Source organism: Drosophila ficusphila, unplaced genomic scaffold, assembly GCF_018152265.1.
Source record: "Drosophila ficusphila isolate 14025-0441.05 unplaced genomic scaffold, ASM1815226v1 contig_414, whole genome shotgun sequence".
NCBI classification, from domain to species: Eukaryota; Metazoa; Arthropoda; class Insecta; order Diptera; family Drosophilidae; genus Drosophila; species Drosophila ficusphila.
The window spans coordinates 633,595-646,297 of record NW_025064328.1 but is presented as its reverse complement, the minus strand read 5'-3'; the positions used below and the strand labels follow the sequence as shown (position 1 = coordinate 646,297).

Genomic DNA, 12,703 nt, shown 5'->3' with positions numbered 1-12,703 from the left:
GTCCGGCAAAAAGGCGCAACGAAGCGGCAACAAAGTTTCAGTTTCAGTTTTTTATATATATATATTATATATATTTTTTTCGCCAACTCTTTATGCGAAAGGGTGTAAAGAGAAGGAAAAGGGGAACGGGAAAAAGAGAGGGGACCGGAACAAAAGGCCGACCAACCAGGGCTACAAATTTCGCTGGCTTTGAATAAGTTGGCTTTTTGTTTCAGACCCGGCCGCCCATCTTATAAATAAAAACATATTTATGCAAGGCTAAGACCAAGGATAAGGATGATCCTTTTCGAAAACGGCCGGATAAGTGCTGCAGCAACTTTGGCCAAGAACAAGAACAAGAACAAAGGGGCTGCGGGCAAAGTGGCAATTTTTATGTATTTATTTGCGGTGCCTCGGGGCAAAAGAGGCGATTGCAACTGCGGAATGAAATTTATTGCAGGTCGCGACGTTTTTTGTAATTAAATGTTTGGTCAGTGAGCAAACTTTAACTCGGCGCCGCAAAAAAACAATGTCTCGAAGCAGCCTGAAAAACCGAATTGCAACAAGCTCGCGGCCGCATCAATTTCGTAATAAATTCTCAGAGCCAAAAGAATACAGCGGGAAAAAATGAAGGTATTTGGCCTTGATGGTGGGCGTGGCTGTGGCCAGCCCCTCTCTGTGTTGCACAAAAGTTCTTTCGAAATGCCCAGCATAATTTATTTGCCTCGTTGTTGCTGCGTTTTTTGAGTTTCTTCTGAAACGCCCTGGAAACATGCAAATTAACTACAATTTTGATTTTATTTGATCGCCGACTCCCTCTCTACAGCTGCAATCAAAAACAAATAATAGTTGATTTTAAGAAAAATCACAAAAAAGATATATTCATTTATATTTAATTGCTTACCTTGTTTTAACTGGCTTTAATTATACACAATTGTCTTTAAAAATTAATTGAAAACATTTCATTGGATTAAATATAGTAATTTGTTTCATTGAAAATGTAAGAACATTACCTTTTTTTATAATAATATGGCTTTAAGAAAATTATATTTGAGTGTCGGATACTAAAATCTTGCACAGCGCTGTAGTTTGCCTTTTCATCGAATGCGAAATTTATGCTTTTGTTTGCTATTATTTGTTTTATGTTTTTTCCATCGGTCATTTTCTGTTTTGTGCCTGCTGCTTCAGTTCTTGTTTTTGTGTTATGATGTTATAAGCCGCTAATTTTGCTTAATTATGGGTTTTTGATTGTCATTCTCCGTATCAAAAGGGGTTTTAAAGAATCCCAAAGAATTTGCCTCTGATGTCATAATGTGAAGCCGTGTGTATGAGAGGGTCAACTTGAAGGTTTTTGGTCCAAAATAAACAAACAAACAAAAATAAACACTTTTGTGGAAAACAGCTGGATATAAAAATGTACTACAACAACTGAATATTTCCGTAAAAATATTTTAATATACAAATCAAACATTTGTATACGGTGTTTGGTTAACCCAACCTCAAATAAAATTTGGAAAATGTGTGCTTTTCCTAGCGCACATTTATTTTATGATATTTTTGGTGCCAGCAACAGTCACACATTGAATTTCAAATGCTGCATTCGTAGATTTTGTGAATTTTCCGATTGCTCATTGTTTGCAGTGGCTGTTCTCTGCAAAAGGGAAATTGAAAATTTGAAATTTTGCTTATGCCAGCTGGCTGGCAACTTCAATTGTATTCAAATATTGCCGACATAAATTATCATTTTGTGAGCCAAAGTGCATGCGGCACCGGCCTGAAACCCAACTTCCTACCTCCCACTTTTTGTATAAGTTGCAGTGGCCTTGTTACTAATAACCTCAATATGAGTTACACACACACAAAGACACACTCACACACATATCTACTTTCTTGGCCATCTTCCATTTGTTTGTTAAAAGGGTAAAAGTCTTCGGGGGGTTCTCATGTTTCTCGACGAGAGTTTTCCCTTTTTCGGTTTCACTTTTCACCAGGCGAGTTCTCAGATTCGGATTCAAGTGCATGACGAGCCGGGGAGTTGGGGAAAATCGGGGCTAAAAGGGGAGTGGCGACCCTCATCAGTGTGAGTGTGAAATCTTAGCCAAGATGAAGCCAGCTCCATCTGAAGCTCATGAGGCCTGATAATTAGAGTACAAATCTGCTCGCAAAGCTCCAGCGAGCAAGGGAAAGTTGGATAAACAAGAGGGGTATATATACCACATTACAAACACTAACATTTATGTACGTGTATATATAGTATGTAGAGCAGATGGCAAGATGCGTGCCATAACTGTATATAGTAGATAAATGCATAAATTGATGATCGGCAGCGGCATGCTGAAAAAAGCAAATTACCAACAATTTAACCAGAACCGTTAAGGCAGACAGCCACGTTCATTAGCTTCTGTAGTTGCCTTCTGCCTGCTGCCTGGTGCTCCTTTTCAGCTGCAGCTCCTCGCATTTCCGCATCTGTGCCAGCCATCTATCTATCTATCTACGGGCATCTATCTGGCGATCCCCAGCATCCCCAGCCATCCCATCCCAGTCCATCCTATCCTATCAGCTACAAAGTGTATCGGGTGCAATGCATAGAATTTATTGCTTCCTGCCAGCACTCGATGCCAAAACCTAAAACTCCACTCCAATTCCAACTCGAACTCAAAGTCAAACCGAAAACTAAAAACCGCCGACGATTGCAGCAGCTGCTCAAGCTGGACTGGCAATTATGCTATTTGACATAATTCATAACTGGCGCTGCAACAAAACACTGAGAAAAACAAGTTATTAATAGAAAAAAATAACAATAAAAAACAACATGGAAATGTTTAAATTCAAATTTAAATACTAGGCAAAAACTAAGTAAATATTTATGCAACTTTGTGTATTTAATTCCCTTTTTCAATTAAATTCCTCTTTAGGTTTTTGCATTTCCTACTACGCATTACTCTTTTCTCAAGTGAATTGCCTCCTTAATTATGGAATTCAATGATCAGCAAGATATATTGACATTGTATATCATAATATTGAATTATTTCTTTCAATGTTCACTAAATGTCCAATGCAACTCGTTTTGGTAGCAAACTCTGATTCCAGGCCTTTGTTATCATCAATTTATGCGAAGGAAAGTTGTTTGAACTGCGTCTTGGCTAAAGCTGCAACTGGAACTTCTGATGACGATGAGTATCAGCGGTTACATGAGGGAGATCCATGAGGGGCACTCCACAAGGGGCTGCCACGCGGAGTGCATCCAGCAGGAAACTCTTCCTCCGGCTGACCACGTTGCCTGGTTTCTCCTGGGAATCAGGTTAGCTTGGCTCGAAGAGAGAAACCATATTTCTTCGCTTCTTAATAAATTGACAAAAGTTTGTCATATGCATTGTTAGCCAAGAGCCCCTTGGGCACAGTTCGTCTCCCCTTTGCTCGTTTCCTCCCCTCTACGCCCATGTAGCAGTAACCCCCTTCGAGTTGGCCTATTTACCCGCTTCAACGCCGAGTGGGTGGCTCTGGTCTTTGGCTTTGACTGTGGCGAACTGCAACTGCAACTGCAGTTATGCTGTTTTGATGAACTTTGGGTTGCAACTGTGAAAATTCCTGCTTTGCCAATATTTTAGCTTTTCCTCTTTTTCCCAATGCCCTATAACCTGGGCTCTTGGCTACTCTTTTCTATTGAGGTTACATGGGTTGGTGATTTAAAATGCAATATGCAAGGAACTTAACTTTTTATTAAAAGAATTTATGAGGATTGTTTTGAATAGAATGTGCAGCAGATTCCAAGTTGTATGCATCCAAAGACTCTTGAATATGTATTACACTCTGTTTTATTTTTCAATGACTTTCCAACCTTATTGGATTTGTTCTCTATTTTTCAAGAGTATTTACCATTTGTTGGACGGCCCTTATTTTCTTTTTGAAGTTCGCCGACTTTGCCGACTGCCATTCATATTATGATTCGGAACTTGTGCACAAAGAGCATTTGAAAATTGTTTGCCGCTAAGAATTCGCTGCTTCCCCCACTCGATTGTATGCCGAAGAATTTAATTAAAGTAGGAGCAAAGTCTGGACTCGTCTATTTTGTTTGGGTGAAAAGAACGCAACTCCAGCTGCATTCAACATGAGCAACGCCAAACAAAACTGCTGGCTCTAATTACCTGTGCATAAACTTTTCCCAGTAAATGTTCATATTTATGTTTGTAGTTGAGCCAATTTTGTTTTTTTTTTTTTGCGTCGAGGTTTTTTGTTGCTCGGCGAACATGCAACACACAGCAACAGTTGCTGCTGCCGGTGCAATGTGTTCTAGTTGTTTATGCATTATTCACATATTTATGCTGCATGCTCAGTTTCAGTTTCAGTTCACTGGGCTTTATTTTTATTTTTACTTTCAGCTTACTGCAAATGTGGCACATGACGACGGCACAGTTTGCCATCAACAAAAGGAGAAAGGGTGCCTGCCTCATCATATTTACTTGGAAAACATGTAGAAATCCCCGCTGGTGGGCCAAAAACTTTTCAGCAGCCAGCCAAGAATTTTCACTTTTCATTGCTGCAGGGCTTTGGCAAGATTGCATGCCGCATGCAACAATAAACAAATGCAAAAAGCATCAGCAGCAACAGCAGGTTACAGCCTTGTTACTGATTATTGTTATTTGTCAATGATTTAATTCGGATTCGGATTCGACTTGATTGACAGACACTCGAAAGTCTGCCCCAATCATTTGCCAGTCACTCCAGACTGTTGCAATCGCGGCTCTTAACTTGCAACAGTTCAAGGTTGCCAGTAAACAAAGGCCCACAAAACTTTATTCAATGCTAGATTATAATCGATTGTCTAGCGCAACTTCATCGTTTTAGTTTGCTCTAAATAGGAATTTTCACTTTTTCGATCTGGGCAGCCTCCTCTTTCAGTCTTTAGTGCTAAATTGCATTTTACATGCATGGCCGCAAAACTAATTACCAACTGAAAGTGTCAAGCCATTGAGGCCGCCTCTTGACTACAAGAGTGTTCATTCGGCTGGGGTTCTCTCAGTTCAAGTGTCAAGTTGAAAAAGTTTGTCTGCAACAAAGGCTGTAACAAAAAAAAAACAGCCAAGTAGACCTACACAAAATGCTCATACGTATACGTAACTTTAAGTGCTGCAGACAACATGAAAAATGTACAAAACCAAAATAAAATCACAAAAAAGTCAAGTAGATGCTAAAGAAGAAGCAGAAAATCTTGTTTGACTTAATTTGTAGAAGCCCTAACTACCCTGTAAAAAAGGTTGTTGAATTTCGTAACGTTGCTATAATTGTTTGCAAATTTATCAAAGCATGGATGAGGCAACTAGGTTAAAATCAAAGTCACCCCATTGAATCCTTACATCGTAAAAAATAGAGTTCATAAAAAGGCATCTCATAAACTGAAGCGCAAATACTGATTCAGTCAGGGCGTAAAAAGGGTATAAAAAAGCTGTTAGTTATTAAAAATGCATCTGCAGAGAAGTAACCAAGATATTATACTGAGAAAACTAAATGAAAGGCAACCTAAATAATAATAATTTATTGTGTCTTCCAATTGTTCTTTTTTAACTAAGACAGCATTTACTTTTTTGTTTGTACTATTTTTTTTTAGCATATATTAACATATTCTTTTCGACTATTCTTTTTATATTATTTATGTAAAGCCTTTTCAAAGAATTGCATGTTTTACTTATGTTATCTATTTCCATTGCCGACTCTTAACAATTGAGATTTTTCTTTCGAAGTATACAACTTATTTTTTTAGATTTTTTCCAGTGCAAGGAAACAAATTTTTCTATTTAATTCTTTTTTTTTTGTAGCTGTGTCGCTGAAAAATGGCTGCAACATAAAAATTGACCTCAGCGACAAAAGGCGGCCAACGACGCCGGCAACTTTAGGAAGCGAATACCACCGACCGAAAAGGGGGCTTAAGCGGGAAGGGGAGGGGGAAGCTGCTAAGGGGCCAGAGGGGCCAGGGGGCGGACACACACTCAAAAGTAGAGCAGCAATTGCAAACTGGCCCGGACCAAGTCGTAGTGGCCAACAACAACCGGCTGGCCAAACGCGATCAACAACCCAGCGAACGAGCAAACATATTGCAACCAAGTTTAGGGGCTTAGATATGGAAAAGTGCTGCGGGATGAGGAGAGTGAAGGGGGGGAATTGGGGGTCGTGTCTTTGGTGGGCAGACAAATTACAGTAGCCAGATTTTCTCGTCTTCAATGTTGTTTTGCATTTTGCACTCTGGCCACGCCCAACGCCCCCCGTTGTTGTTGCTATTTAAGTTGATGTTGCTGCTGCCACTACACGCGCTGAACATGTTTTTTCTGCTCTTGCTATTCATGGCTCTATCTTTTTGTTTGGCCTGTAGTCGTTTTTTGTAGTTTAGTTTTTCTAATGCTCTCAAGAATGTGGTTTACTTTTTGGATGAGTTAACAAGCTGGCCGCAGTCCATGTGCTGACCATTGTTGCCGTATGCGCACGTTTGAGTACCTCGAATTTGTCATAGAAAGTGTTTGCTCCCACATCTCGTAAATTAGATTTAAGTGATAATTTGAGTCAACTCTGCGACGTGACTAAAGACGTAAATCAATTTATGTTTACTAGTTATTTCTCTCCATAGCTAATCTATGTCACACAAACTTTGAAGTGTTTTGTTAGCTTGATTTAATGCTTGGCGAATTACTAAAAATATGTTTTACCTCATTTACTCGTTACAGAAAAGCTTCTGAATTGGTTCTGTTGCATCTCAACGTGATTGTTTCGGTAAGTTGGGGATAATAATAAAAAAAACTACTTGCATGTAATTTAAGAAATTTATAGACAGGGTATCTAATTCAAAAGCATAACACTTGCTTTATTATTATTATTACAAAGCAAAAAATAATCTTCACTTAAACCATTTAAACAAGGGCAATACAACGTAAATATATATGATAAATGATGTTATATATTAAAAACTTGTAAACCAGTTTTGGGGATTTATTTTAATAGCTGTTCCCATTTTCCTCTTGCTTGGCACAAGTTCAAGATTCAAGAGCCATGGATTTACTTTTGCCATGCAATTTATTAAAAATAAATGCAAATCAAGAGCCAGAAACCAACTCTGTGCCAAATGTGTCAATTGGGGAGAATTCCCAGCCATTTCTGCTGGTTTCTGTTGGTGCTAAGTGCGTTGGCCTAACGGCAACTCTCTGGCTTATTTATGTCTGTGGCAGCTCACATTGGCTCATATGGTAATGAGGCCTAGTTCTGCTGACCATAAACAGATTATCAACAAATATTACAGAGCTCACTTTTCTTTTTACTGCCATTAGCCGAGGAGGAGATGCTTTCAAGTTGAGTCATAAGATGGCATTAGCTTGATTATGGCTCTGGCAGAGTGTTTAATACGCACTTGATGCCACCTCTCACTCTGTGGCTTTTCGACCAACAACAACAACAAAAACCACATTAACAACAACAACGGCAAGAAGAAGAAGAAGACGAAGCTTGGTGAGGCGTGGCCCCATTTGCCGCTGACGTCTTTTTTGGACTTTGGGGAAGGGGTTCCGACTCCGACCTGCCCACGCTCTCCGAGATTTATGGCCAAGTGTGCGCTCGGCGTCAGCGTCGCTCATTCTCAATCTAAATCTGAATCTGACTCTGATGGTGACTTATTTATGTGACTGGCGGGCTGCTGTTTTTGTTGCTGTCGCTGTTGCTGTTTGCTGCTGCTCTCCTCTCGAGTGGCGTGGGCAGCAGCTCCAAGTGCTTTTCGCTGCCTTTCTGCGCGTTTTTCGGCAGCCCAAAACGGTTGCAAAGTGCCCCGCTACAGAGAAAAAATTAAATCTGAATTAATAAGATATTTTAACATATCTGATCATTAAACCATATCTTATTGTACATTAGTATCTTGCTCTTGTATCTCAAAGTCCTTAAACTGGTTACCGAAAATGTTTCAAAAATGTGTATATCAAATAATACTAAATAATAATACTATATTTATTAAACATTAGGTTTAAAATCCAATAAAAAATTGTAACTTTTTCTACATTTTTATAATTTACAAATGATGTCAAAAAATTAGAAGAATACATTTAAATGAAATTTAATAAAGAGATAAATTATCTCCTTCAAGAATTAACACCTCAAGATTGAAGACATCGGGAGTGTTTTATCTGAGATATTTTTTCGATCTCTAATAAATTCAAACATTTTTCGAAATCGTTTTCGCTGTGCAGCGCGTTTCCCTTTAGTGAAATTAGTTAGCCGCGTTCCTGACTCGCAATCTTTGATTTATTGCTAATTTCGGCAGCGAGAAATTCCCTTAGTGGCAGTCGAAATTCGGTAGCATTTTGTTGCTTTGACACCAATTGGTGTTTTCGACTGTCTGTGGCACGCTATTGTGCATTGTTGCCGCTTCGACTTCTGCTGTTGCTATTGCTATTGCTGCTGCTGCTGCTGCCGATGTTGCTGTTGCCAGTGTTGCATGTCAGTCACTCAAATGTCTGACAGCCAGCGAACTTCGTGTTCGAGTTTGCCACGGTGCTGCAGAAGCTGTGCGGCAGTTCAGACCTCCTCAAGTGGCCCACTGAAGGTCAGGCAATTGGTGTTGCTATTGCTCCCATTGTTGCCGTTAATGTTGCCGCTGTTGCTGTTGCTGTTGTTGCTGCTGCTGTTGCCAGTTGCTGCTGCCAATGCATCCGAAAGTGATGGAAACAATGTGTCGAGAGCCATCGAATTTGAGCTCTTGAATGGTCAATGTCGCTTTTATGGTCACACTTCAGTTTGTTTGTTTTTATAATTAATTTTTATTGGTAAACACAAATTTTTTTTATACTTATATACCTTGTACAAAAATTCAATTTAAAATCATTCTATTTCTTTACCCTTTCATTTAATTTTGCAGTGAATAACAACCAATAAAGAAATATATTCTGTCTCCGAGCGTTATAAATAATTCTGCCTATTGAATATTGATGTCCCAACGCAAATTCCATGACTCAATCTTGAGCAATTTCGCTTTGCTAAAAAGACAAAACAACAATCAAAAAGCCAAGTAAAACAAAACATTTGGCATATCATGAATATTTTATGAACTGAACCCAAACCCGTTTCGTTCGCCACTCGAGTTTAACTTCATCTTCGTCGGCGGATTCGTTCGACATTTTTCGCGGCGGCTCAGACACTCACTCGCCCTCATTACAAAACACAAATCATGCATTGCGTTTACTTAACGGTTAACAAAAAGCTGACAAATTTATTGTCGCCGCTGACATAAATATCGGTATCAGACTTCTGACCCACTGGAAATGTGTCAGGCGTCGGTGGCTGCCGCGAATTTGCCAAAAGATCGTGCTGTAATTGACATATATACGGGTATATAGTATATCGCCATATATCAGGTTCTCATTATGCATGGCTTGGGCAATAAGACAAAAGACAAAAGCCTGAAATGGCGGAGAGAAACCGCTTGAGAAAATAATCAAAAACGTTCTCTGGAGTGTTTGTGTGGTCGCCGATTGAAGATCAAAGGAATAAATACATGAAACTTACTTTTAATGAGGGTCACATGGCTTTCGGCCGGGTTTTCTTCTGGGGTTCATCACTTTGAGTTAACTAATTTTGGATTCTTATCTTGTTTGTGACACAAAAACAAAACATTTAACTCAATTAATATTTCCCAACGGGAATTGTTAAGCGTGTGATCCATTTAAATCGTTGTGAGCCAGAATAAAACAATGCACTTGTCGTTTTCAAACATTTACTAATTCTCTGTATTATTTTAATTAGAAATGTCAAGCGCAGGCAATTATTTTGAATTATTTTAACAAAATGGACCTCGAGCTAAAAAGAAAAATATATAAATTATTATATAATTATTAATTCATTAAAACAGCTTAACAGGTTCAAAAGCCTTGTTTTTTCGACGTTATTTATGAATCGTAAAATGTTTTTATTTCATTCATTTATTTTATTTATGTGCAGAAATTTCTTTTCATATTTATGGGCATCTCCACGTGTTTTTTCCACAGTCTTTCACTTTCTGCTTTTATGGCCTGTATTTGGTAGGGGAATGTTGTCAGGGTTGGGCCATGTTTTGACCTATGTCCATAACTTCTGAACCAATGACAATTCAGAATAAGTTTATACATTTTTGGAAAGGTACAAGCAAGAGGAAGTGTTCACCAAAAAAAGAGAACAAAAAAACAAAAACAAAAAAAGTTATAGGCGTTTGAAAAAAAAAAAAAAATGTAGTCAGCGTTGGGCCATGTAGTCAGGGTTGGGCCACCTTCAGAAAATCGTTGACAATATCGTAACGTGGTGGAATAAAATTGAATTCAGGTTAATCTGACATTATTTTGTTCATTTATTTAATTATTTGGGATTTTACAGTAAATAAAAAATTATTCAGAGTTGTTTTTTCGTTTGTAGCGAGAAACACTAAAGAAAAAGATAAAAATGATTCATCTTCTTTCAATCCATCGAAATATTTTTTTAAGGAAATCTATTTAATTTATTTTGCATATTTTTGCTACAAAAAACTTAAATATTACAACAAAAATCGAAAATACACGAATAAAATGTAAAAATTATGATGGCCCAAGCCTGACTACACAAGTGGCCCAACCCTGACGACATGCGGTATTAATCTATTATGGTATGATATAGCCAAACTATATCTCACAATGAAACTATATCTTAGTATTTTGTAAAAAAATAACTATATAACGTATTTTTATGCTCACCTTGCGGATGACATGTTGTTTTCTTGTGATATTCACCTTTTTCGGCCAGGTAAAAAAAACTTTTTTCGAGCACTTTTTCTTCACGGAGCAACGACGCGTAGAAGAATGAAATCCCGAAATAAGTAGTCACGTGGAAAGTTTCGAGTGACCGATAGAAGTTTCTAGACACCCACAAACAGATTGTTCTAGAACGAATATTCGAAATATTGAGATGGCCCGACCCTGACAACGGCCCAACCCTGACAACATTCCCCTACTGTCTGATTAATTTTATGCATATTTTGTAGCCAACTTGCTAATGAACTGCTAAATGCCAAAATTGGGTTCTCAAAGAGCGCCTGAGAAGTTTCACTTTTCCCGCTGAGCATTGCAAATGCAAACTCCCAACCGGTTACACACACAATATCTAGTTTAAATTAATTTCTTTCCGTCAGCTTCGCTTTGTTTTTTGCCAATTTTAATTAAAACATTTCTGTTGAGTGAAAGTTTTTCTCCTTCGCAGTAACAGATCTTGCTTGTTTTTGCCGCTTTAATGGTCAATTGTCAGCTTCCGTTCTGCAAAGCAAAAAAAAAAAAAGAGTCGAAAAGGCAAAAGACGACGAAGATGAGGATGAACAAAAGACAATTTTAATTAAGGCCCAAACAATGCACAATTTGTGGCGAATTAAATGGCATTTTTCCACTTGACAGCCCGAATGGCGAAAACGGACAAAATGTGCAAAGCCAACAAATTGTGTAGCCAGTTGTTAATTAATTGCCTTAATAGTTCACAGATGTTTACAGTTAAGTCTGAATGTTATTGTTTTCGCTTGTTGTGTTGATGTTTCCATCATCATGCTGACTTCATTTAAATGTTGGTTTTTTTTGCTTATTTTTTTATTTGCTCGCCCAGCTTGTGCTCAAGCACTTGAGGTGCTTCAGTCGTCCGAGTTTGGAGCTGAAAATGTCCTTCTGCTGAGCCAGCGAATTCCTCGCAGTTTATTGACTTTGGCTTCGGCTCTGGCTTTTGGCCTGCAGTTCGCTTTGGCCAGCCATGGGCTGAATTTAACACCTTTTTTGTTACGGCCGCGCATGTAAAGGCCCAAAAGCAGAACTAGGCAGAGTCGCACTGCCAACAATGGTTGTTCTGTTTTGCTGCTTTGCTGCTGTTCTGTTGCTGTTGCAGCTGCCGCAACAATGACAACAGTCGCAACATGGGAGCAGCAGCAGGAGTATCAACAACAACATGCAGTCACATCCATGGGCAAAACCCTTTAAAGGACAGCAGCAGGCAGCAATGCACTCAAAAAACTGACGACCCAAGAGCATGAGTCGGAGAACGTGACGTGACGTGATGCGACTGACGAGCAGAAACGGACAACCATCCGCATTTAAGTCTCAAATTGATTCTCCCCAGACAACAATGCGACCTTGCTTTTCTTCCAGTGCACACAGAGAGAAAATGTTGTGGGAAAAGGTTGGCAAACCGAAGATTTTACAGAGGCTTTGTCACAAAAATTTATTTTTAAATAAAAAATAAAATGTTCTCAATGTTCTCAATTTAATCCAAAATCAATTTTAATTAATTAAAATAGCATTGTTTTTTAAATATTAAGTCTTAAATAAAGCATTTAATGTGTCTTAATCAATTGTTTGTTGTTTTATAAATTAAAAATTGCTTTTTGTAGCCTTATTTGCAATCATTAATTCATCACTTATGCCAGGAAACCTAGTTCTTTTTCTAATTTCTCGCTGTGCACTAGTTCTAAGCTAGCATGGCTGCAATCTTGGGCCCGGCAGCCCCTTAGAGACTTGACAATTGTTGGCCATAAAAGCGCTAAGCAGTTGGCCATTGGGCCCAGCATTAGAGCCACGCACAGCGGCCGCCGCATCAACGAAAGTATAAACAAAAGACTTGGGCAACAAACTTGACCCACCCGATCCGCTGCCACAGCCACTGCTGCTGCTGCTGCTGCCACTTTTTGCTGCCTTTTGCCGCTTTTTGCTGCACCACCTAAACA

At 38.8% G+C, this 12,703-nt stretch overlaps 1 protein-coding gene across 3 annotated transcripts in view; it reads left to right on the top strand.

Annotated features, from left to right (window-relative positions):
* The window catches only part of LOC108095157, an 84,853-nt gene that overhangs the window by 20,113 nt on the left and 52,037 nt on the right, over window positions 1-12,703 (top strand). For all 3 annotated transcript variants that reach the window (XM_017196099.2, XM_017196097.2, XM_017196095.2), the window contains one exon: window positions 6,693-6,738. The gene's annotated coding sequence lies outside the window, so the exon portion shown is untranslated. The remainder of the gene's footprint in view (window positions 1-6,692; window positions 6,739-12,703) is intronic.